The sequence below is a fragment of the Castor canadensis genome, chromosome X (genome assembly GCF_047511655.1).
Source record: "Castor canadensis chromosome X, mCasCan1.hap1v2, whole genome shotgun sequence".
Taxonomy (NCBI): Eukaryota; Metazoa; Chordata; class Mammalia; order Rodentia; family Castoridae; genus Castor; species Castor canadensis.
In genome coordinates, this window is record NC_133405.1 from 132,277,191 (window position 1) to 132,293,406 (window position 16,216).

Consider the following 16,216-nt stretch of genomic DNA (forward strand, 5'->3'; position numbering starts at 1 on the left):
TGATAATATGTTGTGGGGTAGTTCTATTTTGGTCAAGTCTGTTTGGTGTCCTGGAGGCTTCCTGTACCTGAATGGGCATAGTTTTCTCTAGATTTGGGAAATTTTCTGTTATTATTTTGTTGAATGTGTTACAAATTCCTTTGGCTTGCACCTCTTCTTCTTCTATGCCCATGATCCTCAGGTTTGGTCTTTTGATGGAGTCAGTGAGTTCTTGCATATTCCTGTCACAGGTCTTGTGTTGTTTGACTAATTTCTCTTCAATTTTTCCTTTAATTCCCATTTCATCTTCAAGTTCTGAGATTCTGTCTTCTGCTTGTTCTAGTCTGTTGGAGTGGCCTTCCATTGTGTTTTGTATTTCTGTTTCATTCTTTTTTCTGAGGTTTTCCATATCATGGGTCACTTCCTCTTAGTATTGTCAATTTTCATCCTTAATTCATTTATCTCTCTATTTATGGTGTTCTCTGTTTCACTTTGGTATTTATTTAGGGCTCCTATGTGTTCATTTATTTGTTTTTGTGTCTTCTCATATTCTTTATTTTTGTTGTCCTGGAATGTCTTGAGTGCTTCCTATACATTTTGTTTGACCTTGTCTAGTAACATGTCCATGAAATTCTCAGTGATGTCTTGCAGAATTTCTTCTTTCAGAGTGTTCTTGTGGCCTTGTTGGGTTCCTTGGGATAGTCTATCTTTGTTTTGTTGGAGTCTGGAACTGGGTATCTGTTTTCTTCATTTTCCTCTGAATCCTGAACTAATTTATTTTAGGGGGGAGAATGGTTTCCATCCCTTTTTCATCTTCCCATCATTCCACTTGATGCTGTTTCTGTCCCTGATCTGTGTGTAATTTAGTATTAGCTAACTTACAATAGGAAAACTAATGAAACCAAGAAATCAACAGAAAAAAGAGAAAGAATGAAAAAAATAGAGAACCAAAGAAATCAACAGGGAGAGATGGTGGACAAACAAACAGTGAACAAGACAAACAAACACTTATAGAGAAAGAAAAAAAATTCCAGGTTCAGGAACAATAGAATTTCAGTCCTTGTAGTTCTGGTGTTATTCCTTCAGCATCCAGTCCTGATGTTGGTATTTAAACAGAAGCTCTGTCTTAGTCTTGCCAAGCAGTTGGGGAGACTCACCAGTTTTTTTTTTTCTTGTCTTCAGCAGCAGCTTCTTAGTCAGCTCCTCCATCAGTGAGGTGTGGCTTGTCCTCAGGTTCCAGAGATCAGATCTGTGTCCCACTAGCCATCCTGCTTTGGAGTTGGGTTCTTGCTGTGTTGGTTTATTGGGGGCTTGTTATTTTGCCTCACACCCTTTCCCTGGGTCAAGGTCAGGGATCCGTCAGCAGGCTCTCTGCTGTCAGTATGTTATGCTGGTTTGTTGACTGTTTTTCAATTTTGCAAAGTTGTTTGATTTTGGATGTAGCTCACTCATTCAGGAGATGAGCTTTGTGGACCACTATCTGCCCTGTTTCAGGCACTGGCTCATTACCCACCTACTATCAGCCATCTGCTTTTCCAAGCTTTGTTTACTGAAAGTTTGTGGGGAGATAAGATCCTTGCCTCTCCCACCTTATCTGGTGCAGCAGCTTGTCGGCCATCTACCTTTCCAGGCTTTGTTTACTGAAAGTTCATGTGGAGATCAGCTCTTCCCCCCTTCTCTGGTGTGTTCAGTGCACCCTGCCCCCTTTGCTGCATGTTCCTTTTCAGTTCCTTGTTTATTATTCAGTTGTTGTTGTTTTTTGGGGCAGGGGTCAGTCTGTCCAAGGGGCTATGTTGGTTTATCCCAGGAGTAGCTGTTGGAATACCATATGCCACTTATTTGCTCACCTTTTGGTCCGCATCTCCCAAGCAGGTTTGGAGCCGGTGTCTGGCGGTGCAGGAGCCCTCTTGTTTTCTCAGTGTAAGGTGGCGTGGAGAAGCTTTGTATGGGCTAGGGGTACAGGGTGTCTGAGTTTTGCTTCTTCTTGGTGGTTTTTTTCTGCCAAGTGTGGCTCCAGCATCTCAGGAAAATTTTTGATTTATGGAGCTCATGGTGTCTGCTTCCTCCCTCTAGCCTCCATCTTTCACTGGATCAAGATATCTTAACCTGTCTCAGACAAAGACATCAGGAAAATGCTGTGTGGCACACATGTTTCCCAAGGTCATTGTATCATTACATGACCCAGTTACACTACTTGGAGATTTTCAGTTTTTAAAGGATAAGCATTATAAGATAACTCTTCTTCTTTTGAGAGTATGTCTTCTAAGTTTTCCCCAGTCTTACATTTGTCATGGGCCACATTATAAGTATCTGCATCACTCTGTTGGCTCTAAAATCAGTGGCCTCAAATACACATTGCTTGGTGGCAAGGATATAATCATATTTGGCTGAATACTGCTATTTTGGACAGATGTGGGTTTTTATTCACCACATCAGGTGAAATAGAGATAGAAATCTGTTATCACTTAAAACATTCCTCAGATGTGCATCTGAGAATAAGAAGTTCTTTTGGGGATAGTGTGGGTTGAAATCAGGGTCTTCACTTGCTAGGCGGTTGTTATAGCACTGGAGCCGAGCCATGCACCCAGGCTTATGTGCTTTAGTTATTTTTGGAATAAGTTGAGTTTTGAATTGATACCCTAGCAGCCTGGGCAGAAATCCACTTATTTACATTTCTCCCATTGCTGGGATGACAGGTTCATGCCACTATGCCCATCTATTTGTTGAAATCAGAACTTGGGAATTTTTGCCCAGGCTGGCTTGAAAGTGCAATCCTGCAGATCTCTGCCCCCAAGTAGCTGAAATTATAGCTGTGAGCTTCTGTTCTGGTCAAGGAGGTCTTAATGATTAAATGCTATTCCCTCAAACCTGTACACTACCCCAGACCTTACAAAAATTATATAAGCAAATAATGGCAAGACACTGTGAGGCACAACCTCCTCACCTAACAGAGTGTGTACAATGCCACATAAGCAAACTGTCATTCTGTTGGAATTGCCAAGGCTGCAACAACAATCCATTAAGGGTCATAGTGTACTTGTGAAGAGAATGTGAAAAAGAAAACTTACGAATCTGTGTTTCAGGAAATAGCTTTCTCTCCCAGGACACCTAACCCTTTCCATTTCCAGCAACCATTATTATGGGCCAATAAACCCTACCTAGACTCATGGATTACTTCAGAGTTAACAGAATTTCAGGAGTGCCCATCCTTTCTAAACTGGAAAATTCTTAATCTTCCTCCTGTGTTTACAGGTGAACAACAGTGACAATGAAACAGTATACTACAAATTCTTCAGTATTCCCAGGTTCAGCATAAATGTTCTTGCCATAGAAAAAGTACAAAGGCATATTTATTAAAAGTGCTAAGGAATCATGATTCCTTATTTTGGCATATTCAGCAAAAGAGAAAAAGGGGTAAGGAAAATTCAGCACTTAATTTTCAGATAAATGAAAGATGTCCTGTGCTGTGATTTAGTATCATATCAGCATTTACCTATGTAGGAGAAATTTTACTCTTACAGCTCTCTGAGTAACTGAGGGAACTTGACCTGCCACCAAAAAATGCATAATGCAAAATCAATTTGAAACATATCTGGTTTATCCTGTACAGTTTGAAATTCCCAAGAACATTTTATGAATTTTTGGGATCTATCTATGCCACCACATTTGCAGAGGTCGATGGACATGGCCTTCTAAGAGAACTGTTATTTTCTTGAGAGGAAACTTGTTAAAATTCCACCATCAACATTAGAGTGATGTACACAAAGAAATTACGTGGAACCTTCTTACACCTCTATGACTATGAGCATTAAATTCACATTGCCTTTCAGCAAGCATACAACAAAATGTGATGCTTCCTAAAAATGCTAGGGAGATATGAGTATGAGAAGCATGCCTGGTTAAAATGTTGGGAGAAATAGAATTGTCTTCTGACAATTTTTTAAATGTATCTGAAAACAAGAAGATATACAATGACTGAACATGGCATCACCTCATACCTGTACAGAAGCCAAGATGGTAAAAGGCAACTTGCAAAAAACCAGAGTGACAACAGGTTAGGCACACTCTCCTCGCCTCTCTGGATATTAAAGATGAGATGGTCTCCACTATGATATCATCAGTTTATCAGTCACTTCTTTATTAGCTAGCTTCTGTTAAGAATATTTTATGGGTTTTGATTTCTCTTTTACAAAACCTGAAAAAATGCATGCACAATTTGTCATAGGATATAATTGTTCCTTAAGAATGTCTGCACAGTGAGGTCTACAAAGTCATTGTTAAGGGATATGGGAGTTCTACTTGTATACTCAATTATTAAGAAATTGATGCTATCAGCAGAAGATGCCAAGTTTTCTTATCAGCACACCTGCAAAAACTCCTGTGCCTATTGCTCGGATGAGATGACCATACCAATGCCATGGAACCATGATATAATCTTCCCTCAACATTCATGAATTCAACCTAAAATTTTCTGCCTCATAAAGTGTTTAAAGCCTTGGTCACTATAATTCCTAAAGAAACTGGTAGTTTTACCTGAACCACTTCATCAAAAATTGGTGACAGGAAGGGTTCAGGCCATAGTGATCACTTAACCTGTGTTTTTGAAGGGCAAATGTTCTATACTATGACTCAGACCCATATCAGCATGTACCTGAATATGAGTCATGTCCACATAATGACTTTATTGACTCACTGACATGTTTTGGCCTGTCTCTGAAAAATACAAAATATTGATCTAACTGTGGTAATGTCCTAAGTCATTTTGCCATTTTAGGATCCAATTACACTACCTGGCTAACAGCATATATCCACAGACTAAGACTGGTTAAGAGCCCTATTGCTGTTTTGAGAAGATACCTGCACAACTTCCTCAGTCAAGTAGGCTGGGATGGATATTATAAAACTAGCTAGATCCCCCCTGAAGCCTCCACTATTGTGAATAATACATAATATGGGGGGCCATAAAAATAACTCTTGTTTTGAAATACAAAGTACATGTTCATGTTTTAATATCATATAGGGCAAAAATAGAGGGAAATAAAATATTGCACAAAATGTTCATCAAATGTACATCTGAAAATAAAGATGTTTCAACTGAATGAATGGATCCAAGACCTTCACGGGATATGTTCAAATACCCACATGTGCATACCACCTTCATCTAACTGGAAATTAACAATCAAATAGTCTGCAGTACAGGACAACTTTATCACCTACAGATTATTACCAATACTTTTTCACAATCTATTAAGAGTGGTACCATAATAATAATAATAATAATCTATTAGGGACCACTCTGTACTCTTACAGAACATGATAAAACATGCATAAATGTCTTTAAGGAAACAAGTTGCTTGGATACATGGATTAATACAATGTGAACCATATTGTTTGGAGATTCCATTGATTCTTGACCAGGCACTTACAAAATACCCTGTGCTTATAAGTCTGTCAAGGTGAATGAAAATTACATTGAACCAGGACACAGCAAATGCTCCAACATGGAGAGGTTCAATATTACTTTTCACCATGATGGATACTATGATTGTTAAGGGGGCTATCATTTTTTATCTGAACACTTGTAACAAAACCTTAGTGACAAGTAGGATTTGGGATACCATAACCATTTATCTATTTATAGGAAAGTCAGAGTCCTTGTGCTAGAATTTTGACCTACATCATCATTAACCTGGATACCATCAATGTTCCATTTGATAACCACATTTGGATCAATAGGATGTCTGACCTATGTCAAGCAAACACATCTGGGTAATCTTATGTGATACATGTGGTTCCCAGGGTTATTGTGTCATTTCACTGTCTAGCTATATTACTTGGAAATTTGCAGAAGCCCAAGAACATGTCCTTGTAAGGGATACCTTCTTCTCAGAAAAGAATATCAGCAAATATTCTCCTATACCTATCTCCATGATAGACTCCCTGAAAACTACTTGGATCATTTATTATGCCTCTAAGATTAGGTGGCTCAATAGGTCTTTCATGCTAGCAAGGATGCAATAATGTTAGGATTAGTTATGTTTTTATGGACATACGCTGTTTTTAAACCACATCATGTGAAATATAAGAGAATATGTGACAGTGCAGATGTGAATCTGAAAATAAAGTCTTAATGATTGAGTGTAGCATTTCTGAATACAGTATACTACTTGAAACCTTACAAAAGACATGCAAAAACAAAACACAACAGAACATGGCAGTATACTGTGAGGCCCAACATCCACATCTAGCTGGGCATTTAAATTCAGAGGATCTGCACTGTCAATATATACAGTTTGCCATTTATCTAGTAAATATCAAGGCTCTGAATGCAATACTTTAAGGGTCACTGTGTTCTAATGAAGGAATAAAACATACAAAAATGTGTTTTGAATATTGCTTGCTCTACAAGGACACCTGCCTCCTTCTTTTGCACATGACCTTAACTAAGGGACACTTAAATTCTACCTAGATTCACAGATCACTTCAGAGTTAACAGGGCCATTCCTGTTTCTAGACTGAAAACATGAAAAATTCTTAGTCATCCTCATGTATTGGCAGGTTAATAACAATGACAATGAGCCAGTATACCATAAAAAGTTCTCAAAGGCATATTCAACAAAATTACTAAAGGAGTTCATTGTTTCATATCAGTACATGGAATAAAAGTATGTTCATAACAGAGATTAGAAACATATTCATCTTTTGTATTGAAGATGAAGGTACAACATCTTGGGCTGTCATTTAGGCTCATAACAATGCTTAACTATAGGAAAACAAATTTGTCCTTGAAGATCTCTGTGAGTCACTGTGAGGATATAATCTGCATTTGGAAAGCATGTAAGCAAAATCAATATGGTCCATATCTCATTTTACCTGTATATTTGAGAGTTCCTGATGTCAATATATCAAATTCAGGATTTATTTACACAACCTGTGTAATTGCAGTGGATCAGAGACATGGGCTTGTAAGACAGCTTTCAACCTCTTGAGAGGAAACTTGTAAAAAATTTACTGTGAGGACCACAATGAAAATTACATGGAATCCTTTACATATATATGTGTGTATATATATATATATACAAGTAAGTGCATTGATTTCATATTGTCTCTCAGCAAGCATACAATAACTTGTGATGAATTTCAGAAATATTAGAGAGCTATTAGGAAATGAAATACATGAAAGGAGAAAACATTGGGGAAAAAGAAGAGTCTCCTAATGATTTATTAGATATATGTGAGAAAGAGAAAATTAGTTATTGAATGAATGTAGCCTTACCTTATAACTTTACACTAATAAAGAAATAACAGACAGTCTTCAAAGAAACCTGGTCATACCATGTTAGGCACACACTCCTCACCTACCTGGATATTGAAGATGAGGTGGTCTGCGCTGTGTTATGATCAGGTTATCACTCACCTGTTTATTAGCTAAATTCTGTCAAGAATATTTTCTGAGTTTTTTGCCGGGCACCAGTGGCTCATGCTTGTAATCCTACCTACTCAGGAAGCAGAGATCAGGAGGATTGTGGTTCAAAAGTTCATGAAACCCTATCTTGAAACAACCCATTACAAAAAAGGACTGGTGGAGTGGCTCGACATGTAGGCCTTGAGTTCAAGCAAAACAAAGAAAAGAGAAAAGAATATTTTCTGGGCTTTGATTTCTCTTATAGAAAACCTGTAAATATACATGCACAAATGTATCATAGGATACAATTGCTCTTCTAGGACATCTGTACAGTGAGGACCACAAAATCATTGTTTAGGGACAATGGAGCTCTACCTGGAGGCTTAGATTAATCTAAGATTGATGATGTCAGTCGGAGAGGCCAATATTGCTTGTCCAGATACCTGAAAAAAACCTGTGCTTATTTCAGGTCTGACAGGACCACCGCAATGACAGGAAAGCACAATATAATATTCCTTCAACATTCATGGGTTCAACATAAAACCTGCTGCAGCATAAGATGTTTAAACCCTCAGAACTACAATTACTAAGGAAACTCTCAGCTTTTACCTGAGCCACTATACCCAAAACATGGTGACAAGAAGGGTTATGGTACAACCATCAATTAACTTTATTTTTGATGGGCATGAGCTCTGTGGTATGGCTTAGCTCCATGCTAAATGTACCTGAATACTGGCTGTGTTCAACTTGAGGACTGTATTGGCTTACTGTCATGTTTTGGCCTCTATCTGAAAGAGACATCACTGCAGACTGATTTGGTACATTCTGAATACTATCTATGTTCATGACAATAGCCTAGATCATTGTATTATTTTAGGATTCGGTGATACCACTTGAATAATTGCACATGTTCCTGCACAAATAATTTTAAGAGGCCTATTACACTCTGGAAAATATGTCTACAGATATTCCTTGATCAAGATGGCAGGGTTGCATGCTATAAAAATTACCTAGATCCCTGCCTATGCCTCTACAACTATAAGCACTTAATGCACAGTATCTGTCTGTGAGGACACAATAAAATCTAACTCTTGATTAGGAATGTGAGGAAAATATTCATGTTTTCACCACATATGTGCCAAATTGGGAGAAATATAAGAATGCACAAAACATTTATCAAATGTACATCTGAAAGTGAAGAGGTTTCACCTGAAGGAATGTGGCACCTTCTGATACCTGTACATAGGGCAAGACTGACACAAGATCCTCGTGAAGAAATGTAGCAATATCCAGATATTCCCACTGGGTTTAAACTCATGGATATTGTATATCAGATGGCTTGCATTCACTTGGATCACATTATCACCTACCTAATTATTAGCAAAGCTCATAGAACAAGCTTTTAGGGCCAACTCTGTTCTTTTTTAGAATGCCTGTATGAAAACATGCACAGATGTGTTTCAGTATACAATTTGCTTTACCAGGGCATCTACCTGTTACCATGAATACCACCATTATTTACATACTTTTCTACACTATTGGGATGCATGGGTTAATTCAAGTTTAATTATGTGGTCTGTAGTTCCCATCCACTCTTGGCTATGTGCCTGCCAAATATTCTATGCTTACTAGAAGGCTTAATGTCAACAAAAATGGTGATCTACAACCACCATTCATGTTGAGGGATCCATCAAGCCTACCTAGATACTTAGATTATTTCAGTGTGAGCTATATTGTCCAGAAAGCCCATCCTTTTATGTAGATTCCTACAAGATATGTTGTCTATGTTCCAGGACACTTTTCCCTTCTATTGACTGTGATGAGTAAACTCTTAAACTCTGACACTTAAACTCTACCAAGACTCATAGACTACTTCAGATTTAATAGAATTTAAGGAATATTCATCCTTTCTAGACTAAAAGCATGGAAAACTATTAATCTTCCTTCTGTATTGTAAAGTCAACAATGACAATGAATTAGTATACCATAAATCCCTAAATATTCCCATGTTCAGTGTGACACTTCTTGCCATAGAAAAGCTACAAAGGCATATTCACTATAACTGCTAAGGGTGCCAAGATTTCTTATCTTGGCACATGCAACAAAAGAAAAGAGGTTTTTTTTGATACATGTTGTATTTAACCTGTACCTTTTATAATAGTCAAAGTCATTGTATTATTTCAGAACTTATTTACACTACCTGGATATTTGCAGAGGGACACAGATTGTAGAAGAACTCTCATTCTCTTGACAGGACACTTATAAAAATTCCACTGTCAATATCAATGTGATGGACACAATGAAAATCACACAGAACCTGTCTTCTGTCTTTATGAATAGAAGTATTCAATTCACATTGTCTTTCAGCAAACAGGCAATAAAATGTGATGTTTCCTAAAAATATTAGGGAGCAATTGGGATAGTAAAGCATGCACAGTAAAAAGTTGGGGTTTTAGAAGAGACACCTAATGGTTTATTATATATATTTGAATAAGGTATCTCTTTAGTGAATGTGACACCACCTCATACCTATATACTAGCCAAGACAGGCAACATGAGAAAAATCATGGTTACACCAGGTTAGTCATATTACTTGCCTACCTGGATGTTTAAAATAATGTAGTCTCCACTATGATATCTTGATATTATCACTCACCTAGTTATTAGCTGGCTTCTGTCAAGATTGTGTTCTAGGTTTTGATTTCTTTTGTAGAAAAATTGAAAAAACACAAGTACAAATATATCATAAAATACAATTGGTTTTCAAGGACACCTGCATAATGAAATCCAAAAAATCATGATTCAGGAACACAAGAGCTCTACCTATATACTTGAATTCATTTGATATTGATGGTATCCGAAGGAGAGGCTATTGTTCCTGCAAGAACACCTTCAAAAATCCTGTGCTTATATCACTGTGCTGATAAACCCACAACAATGATGAGGAAGCATGATATAATAATTCCCTCAGCATTCATGGAGCCAACCTAATTTTTGTCACCACATGAAAAGTCTAAATCCTTCAAGACTACTATTCCTATGGACACTGTCAGATTCACCATAGCCAGATTCACTATAGCCACTACAACCAAAACATGGTGACAGGAAGAATTAGGGTTGGAAGTGTTTTTGATGAGGAGATGTGATGTGCTATAACTTAGTCACACACCAGTCATTATACCTCTTAAACTAGGTATCCCATACATATTACCTCTTAGCAAGGATATAATAATATGAGCATTAGCAGTATTGTTATGGATACAGGTGTTTTTTAACCACATTCTGTGAAAATGAGGGGGAATTGTCATGATGCCAAAAACATTCCTCAGATGCACATCAGAGAATAAGAAGGTGGCATCCTCTCAATCCTGTACACTACATGAGACCTCACTAGAGTATGCAAAAAAATAATAACATAGCAACACCTCAAGAAGCCCAACTCCCTCATGTACCTGGATATTTAACATCAGATGGTCAATATTGTGATATGTGCAGTTTGCCACTTAAGTAAGTATCAAGGGTCTGTCATCAATCCCTTTAGCATTCTTGTGAAGTGAATTTGAAAAGAGAAAATACACAAAACTACATTTCAGGATATAGCTTGCTCTATGAAGGCACATACCTCCTTCATTGTCTGAGAGTATTATTAAGGGACCTCAAAACTCCACCTTGACTCATGAATCACTTCAGACTTAACAGAATTTCAAGAGAGTTTATCCTTTCTAGACCAGAAACATGGAAAATTCTTAATCTTCTTCCTGTGTTGGTAGGTCAACAATGATGACAAACTAATACAACATAAATCACTTAGTGTACACAGGTTCGGCATAAATGATCTTGTCACAGAAAAACTATAAACACATATACACGAGAAATGCTAAAGATTCCATGGCTTTCTATGTATTTACCTATGTAAAAGGGAGTAACATGTCCTATACTTTGACTTAGGCTCATTTCAGTACCTATCTATGTAGGTGAAATTTTACTCTTGAAAATGTCTGAGTCACTAGAAATATATCCTGGAAAATGCATTTGCTATTTGTTTCATTCTATCTATATATATGAACATTTCTGAAGTCATTTTATCACTTTGGAATTCATCTACACTACCTACATACTGGTAAAGGTCCATGTACATAGCCTCATAACTGAATTCATACTATCTTGAGAGGATACTTCATGAATTCCATAGTTACTGTCAAAGTGATAGACACAACAAATATTGCCTGGATGTCTGTTTATGCTTCTATTCTTGTGAGAAAAGATACACAGTATTTTGCATGGACACTGAAAAAAATCAAACTCTTAACAAATATATGGGGGAAATATTCATGTTTTCACCACATATATGGCAGATATGGGGAAATACAGGACTGCAAAAAGGAGTCATCAAATGTGCATCTGAAAATTCCACTGTCAATGTCAAATTAATGGAAACTTACATGGATCTCTCCTTATGTCTCTACCATGACAAGCTTTAGTGTCACATTGTCACCAAGTAAACAATAACATTTGATCCTTGCTAATAATATTAGGTAACTGTTATGGTTGGAGAAGCATGCATATAAAAATGCTGGGAATTCAAGGGAAAGGGACACAGATTCAGATCTCACAGGAAGAGTAGTGTGTGAGAAAAAAAATGCTGGGAAAAATTAGTGCCTCTTGATGATTTGTTACATATATCCGAAATTATGAAGATTTCTAATGACTGAATTGGCATCTATATTAGCCCATTCAGTAAGAGGATAGCTGCATGAAAACTTGGTAATACCAATTTAGGTACCTCACTCACTTCCCTGGATATTGAACCTCAGATGGGCTGAACTGTAGTATTGTCAGTGGAGTGGGGTTATGAGGATTTTTCGATAAGAGTTAAGCCTTAACCTCTTCTTGCCCATTGGTTTTGTTGTATTTGAATGTATCAAACAAAAGAATTTTAAGAGTATTTATGAGTACAAATGTGACAAAGACTTCATTAGGTGAGGATGCAAAGCAGTGAGGCATAGGGAACCAGTAAAACATACTCCAGTGGAATGAATTTAAGATGTTACAGACTCAAGTTGTTGTTCTTCCAACAAGGCTCTTTATATGATCTAAGGTAGGTTAGGAGTTTACCTTAAACCTTTTTTGGGGTTGTGGTTTTGTGTTAGGCACCTGGTAATTTTTAAATATTTTGTTGTTGTAATGTGTTGATACTACTTTCCAAAGATGAAGGCATTATGTCTGGAGAGATTTTAACAATCAAATGGTCTGATGATATGGCTGTCTATATTTTGTAACTTTTATGTTACAAAATATGTTATGTTTGCTCAAAAAGATTGCTATTGCAGGCATTCTTCATTTCTGAGGGCATGTCCCTCATCAGGGACAATGTCAGAGAAACATTAGTGGAACTGTTGGTTTTTAAAAAGAATATATATTACAATTTAATGAGAGGTGTGTATATAACCAGTTTTGCATATTTATTTTTATCGCTATTTAAAATTGAGACTTTTTCTATAAATATTGGGGCTTCTGTTGTAATTTAACTATTTTAAACTTTTTAAAAATTATATTATACTGGTTCAAATCCCAAAGGGACAAATTATTAGTTTTTAAGTGGAGTTTGAGGTCTTATTGTCTCTTTTTTATAATTTGTGATCAATATTTAGTCTTGAGTGACTAATTAAGGATATTTTTAAAGGTGTTCGTCCTTTTGTTTAGTTAGGGCTGATTTTAGTATATTTTTAAATTTTTTTGTCAGTTGGCCTAGAATCAGAGTACGATTTTTATTTTTTCAGTTTGCAAATTTTAAAATATTTTTTCTAATTAATTGTCTATGTATTGACTGTTTTATGTTTTCAACTGAGCAGATAATTATGTAACTTTTTAAGTTGAAATTAGTACTTTTAAACTGATCACTTTAATGTGGATCAGTCTAGGGAACCGTAACTCTTTTTATGTGTTTGACTCTGGCTTGAATATCATCAGCATCAGAGTCATTGTCCAAAGTTTGTGTTTCTAAGGAGTATACTCAACTTAAAATGTGATTTGTAACCTGTCTAAGTTAGATTAAAAGTAGTAGTTACAGCTTTTAATTTATTTATAATTTTTTAGTGTCTTTGGAGAGTCATTTGGGCCCAGGTTTATATTGAGACACGTGTTACACAAGATGTAACATGTAATTATATTGTTATTTGTAGGTGCTTTTTTTAGGAGACATATTTTATTTGGTTTTGGTGGTATGAAGCTATACTGTGAGTTGTTTTAGTAGGGAATAACTTTATTAAAGAAGGATAACTGAACTGAGGCTGATAAGCTGGAGGTGAGATAGGGAATGGTATGGAAATTAGAAACTAGAGGTCTCATGGCCAGTATGGGAGAAGTGGTCAGAGATGTTAGAGTAATAGAGATGGTTGAAAAAGTGGTAATAGTTGGTATGTGTGTAGGTTAGTTTTGCTTGTTTTTGTAGTTGTAGGTGATATAGGTGATAGAGGAGGTCTTTTCAGGGTTCTTGTTCTTTTGCTTTTATTTATTTGTTTTATATAATTTTTTTTGCTATAACAGGTATTGAACTTGGGGCCTTGCACATGGTAGGCAACTATTCTACCACTTGGGCCATGTCAACATTCTTTTTGTTTTTAATTTTGTTTTTGAGTTTGAGTCTCTCTAACGTTGCATGGGTTTCCTCAAATTTGTGGTCCTGTTATCTCTACTTCTTGAGTAATTGGGATCCCAGCTGGGCAACCACCAGGCCAGGCTTTAATGGCTCTCAAAAAATCAGTTCTTATGGATTTCAAAATACAGATGTTATAGTATAATGAATTTTACATTTTTGTATTTTTAAGATCTGTGTATAATGTCTAAAAAGGTATTTACATGTGATTTAGGCCATTTTTAGATGAGATAAATGGGGATTAACCTGGCAACAATAACAGAAATTTTTAAAACATAGTAATTATAATTGTAATTCCTATTTAGTTTGGACCTTATATGATTTTGTTTTTCATGTAGTAAATGAGAGGAGCTTTTTTAAATGAATGAAAATAGGCTGAATTGTTACTGTTCTGTTAGGTGTTTTTGTGTTTTAGACCTAAGGATTTATTTTGATAAGATCTTTGGGGATGTTATATGTTTTTTCTTTGGGTGGCTTAATTGGCTCTAATAAATTACATAGAATGCCCAATATTTACATGTACTGTGTTCCTTAAACTAGTCAAAATATTTTTGTTTGATAATGGAGTTAGCCATTTGGTTAAAAAGTGTTTTATGAGAAATAAAAAATTTGATGTTTAAGATTTTCTTAAAACACATTTTTGGCATAGTTCTTTTTATAAAGGTGTATAAAGAGTTTGGTTTAGACAGAATAATATGTTCCAATAATTAAATGTAATTTATCATGTTTTATTACATTGAGAAATACTCGAGTTGTTTTTAAAAAATAAGATACTGAAAGTTGATTTTTAGGGCTCAATGGAGAAAAGCCTTGGGAATCTTCAGTCTAAGTTTTGCCATCTCAGAGGCAAAAGTTTCTGCCTCTGGTGAAAGGGAATTTTTTATTGTCTTATTTCATGGCAGAAGGAATAATCAATTGGTTTATGTGCCCCCTCTGGTGCAATTAAATTTTTATTATGCTACCTTTATGTATTTATAAGATTTTGGAAGTTTTCAGTTAAATTCTTTTGTGAAGTTTATTTTGGGTCTTTTCTTGAGAAAATTATTCTTTGTAGAAAATTGTGTTTTATCACTATATTTAAAACTTGAACTTGCTTATTTGAAATTATTAGGGTTTGGTATTATGTCTATAATTTACTATTTTCAGCATTTCTTGTTTTATATTATGTTTCGTTTGTTTAAAATGGTAAAGGGCAAATTGTTAATGTTTTAAGTGGAGTTTCAGAACCCATTGTCTCCTTTTTTGTACTTCATGATCAGTGTTTGTTGACCAACAAATGAATTATTTGCAAAAGTATTGTTTGTTTGAATCAGAGTTGATTTTTTTATTTTTATGATCATTCTAACTTAGCCTAAGAATACAGTAGGATTTTTTATTTTTGTGTGCACAACTTTAAAAAAATTTTAAATTAATGGTCCTAGGTTTATTGTTTCATGTTTTTAACTAGACAGCTGATCATATTTTAGAGTACATTTTATTTATGAGAATATGTAATAATTGTACAAAGAAGTCTTATTGTGATATTCCTATATGTGTATAGAATGTACTTTGGTCAAATTCACTCCATTACTCTCTCTTATACTCCCTGTCCCCTGTTTAAAGCAATTTTAAAGGATTTCAACTTTCTATTTTCTTACAGATTATAGAAATTTTGAAGTTTAAAATAGTTGATAAGTTTAATTGGAGTTAGTATTGAGAACCTTGTACCCACGCACAGGAAATCAATGTGAGTCAATGCCCTGTATAGCTATCCTTATCTCAACCAGCAAAAACCCTTGTTCCTCCCTATTATTGCTTATACTCTCTCTACAACAAAATTAGAAATAAGGGCAAAATAGTTTCTGCTGGGTATTGAGGGGGTGGGGGGGAGAGGGAGTGGGCGGAGTGGGTGGTAAGGGAGGGGGTGGGGGCAGGGGGGAGAAATGACCCAAGCCTTGTATGCACATATGAATAATAAAATAAATAAATAAATAAATAAAAATAAAACTAAAAAAAAAATAAATTGAGAACTTTGTCTTTGTTGGTAGTTTGGCTCTTGACCAGAATATCATCAACATAAGCCTGAGTCATTGTTGAAATTTTGTGTTTGTTTTTAGGTTTATAGTCAACTAAAAATATGATGCATAAGTGCATCTAGGTTAGTTTCAAAGCATTAAGTATAGTGTTTTGAATTAATT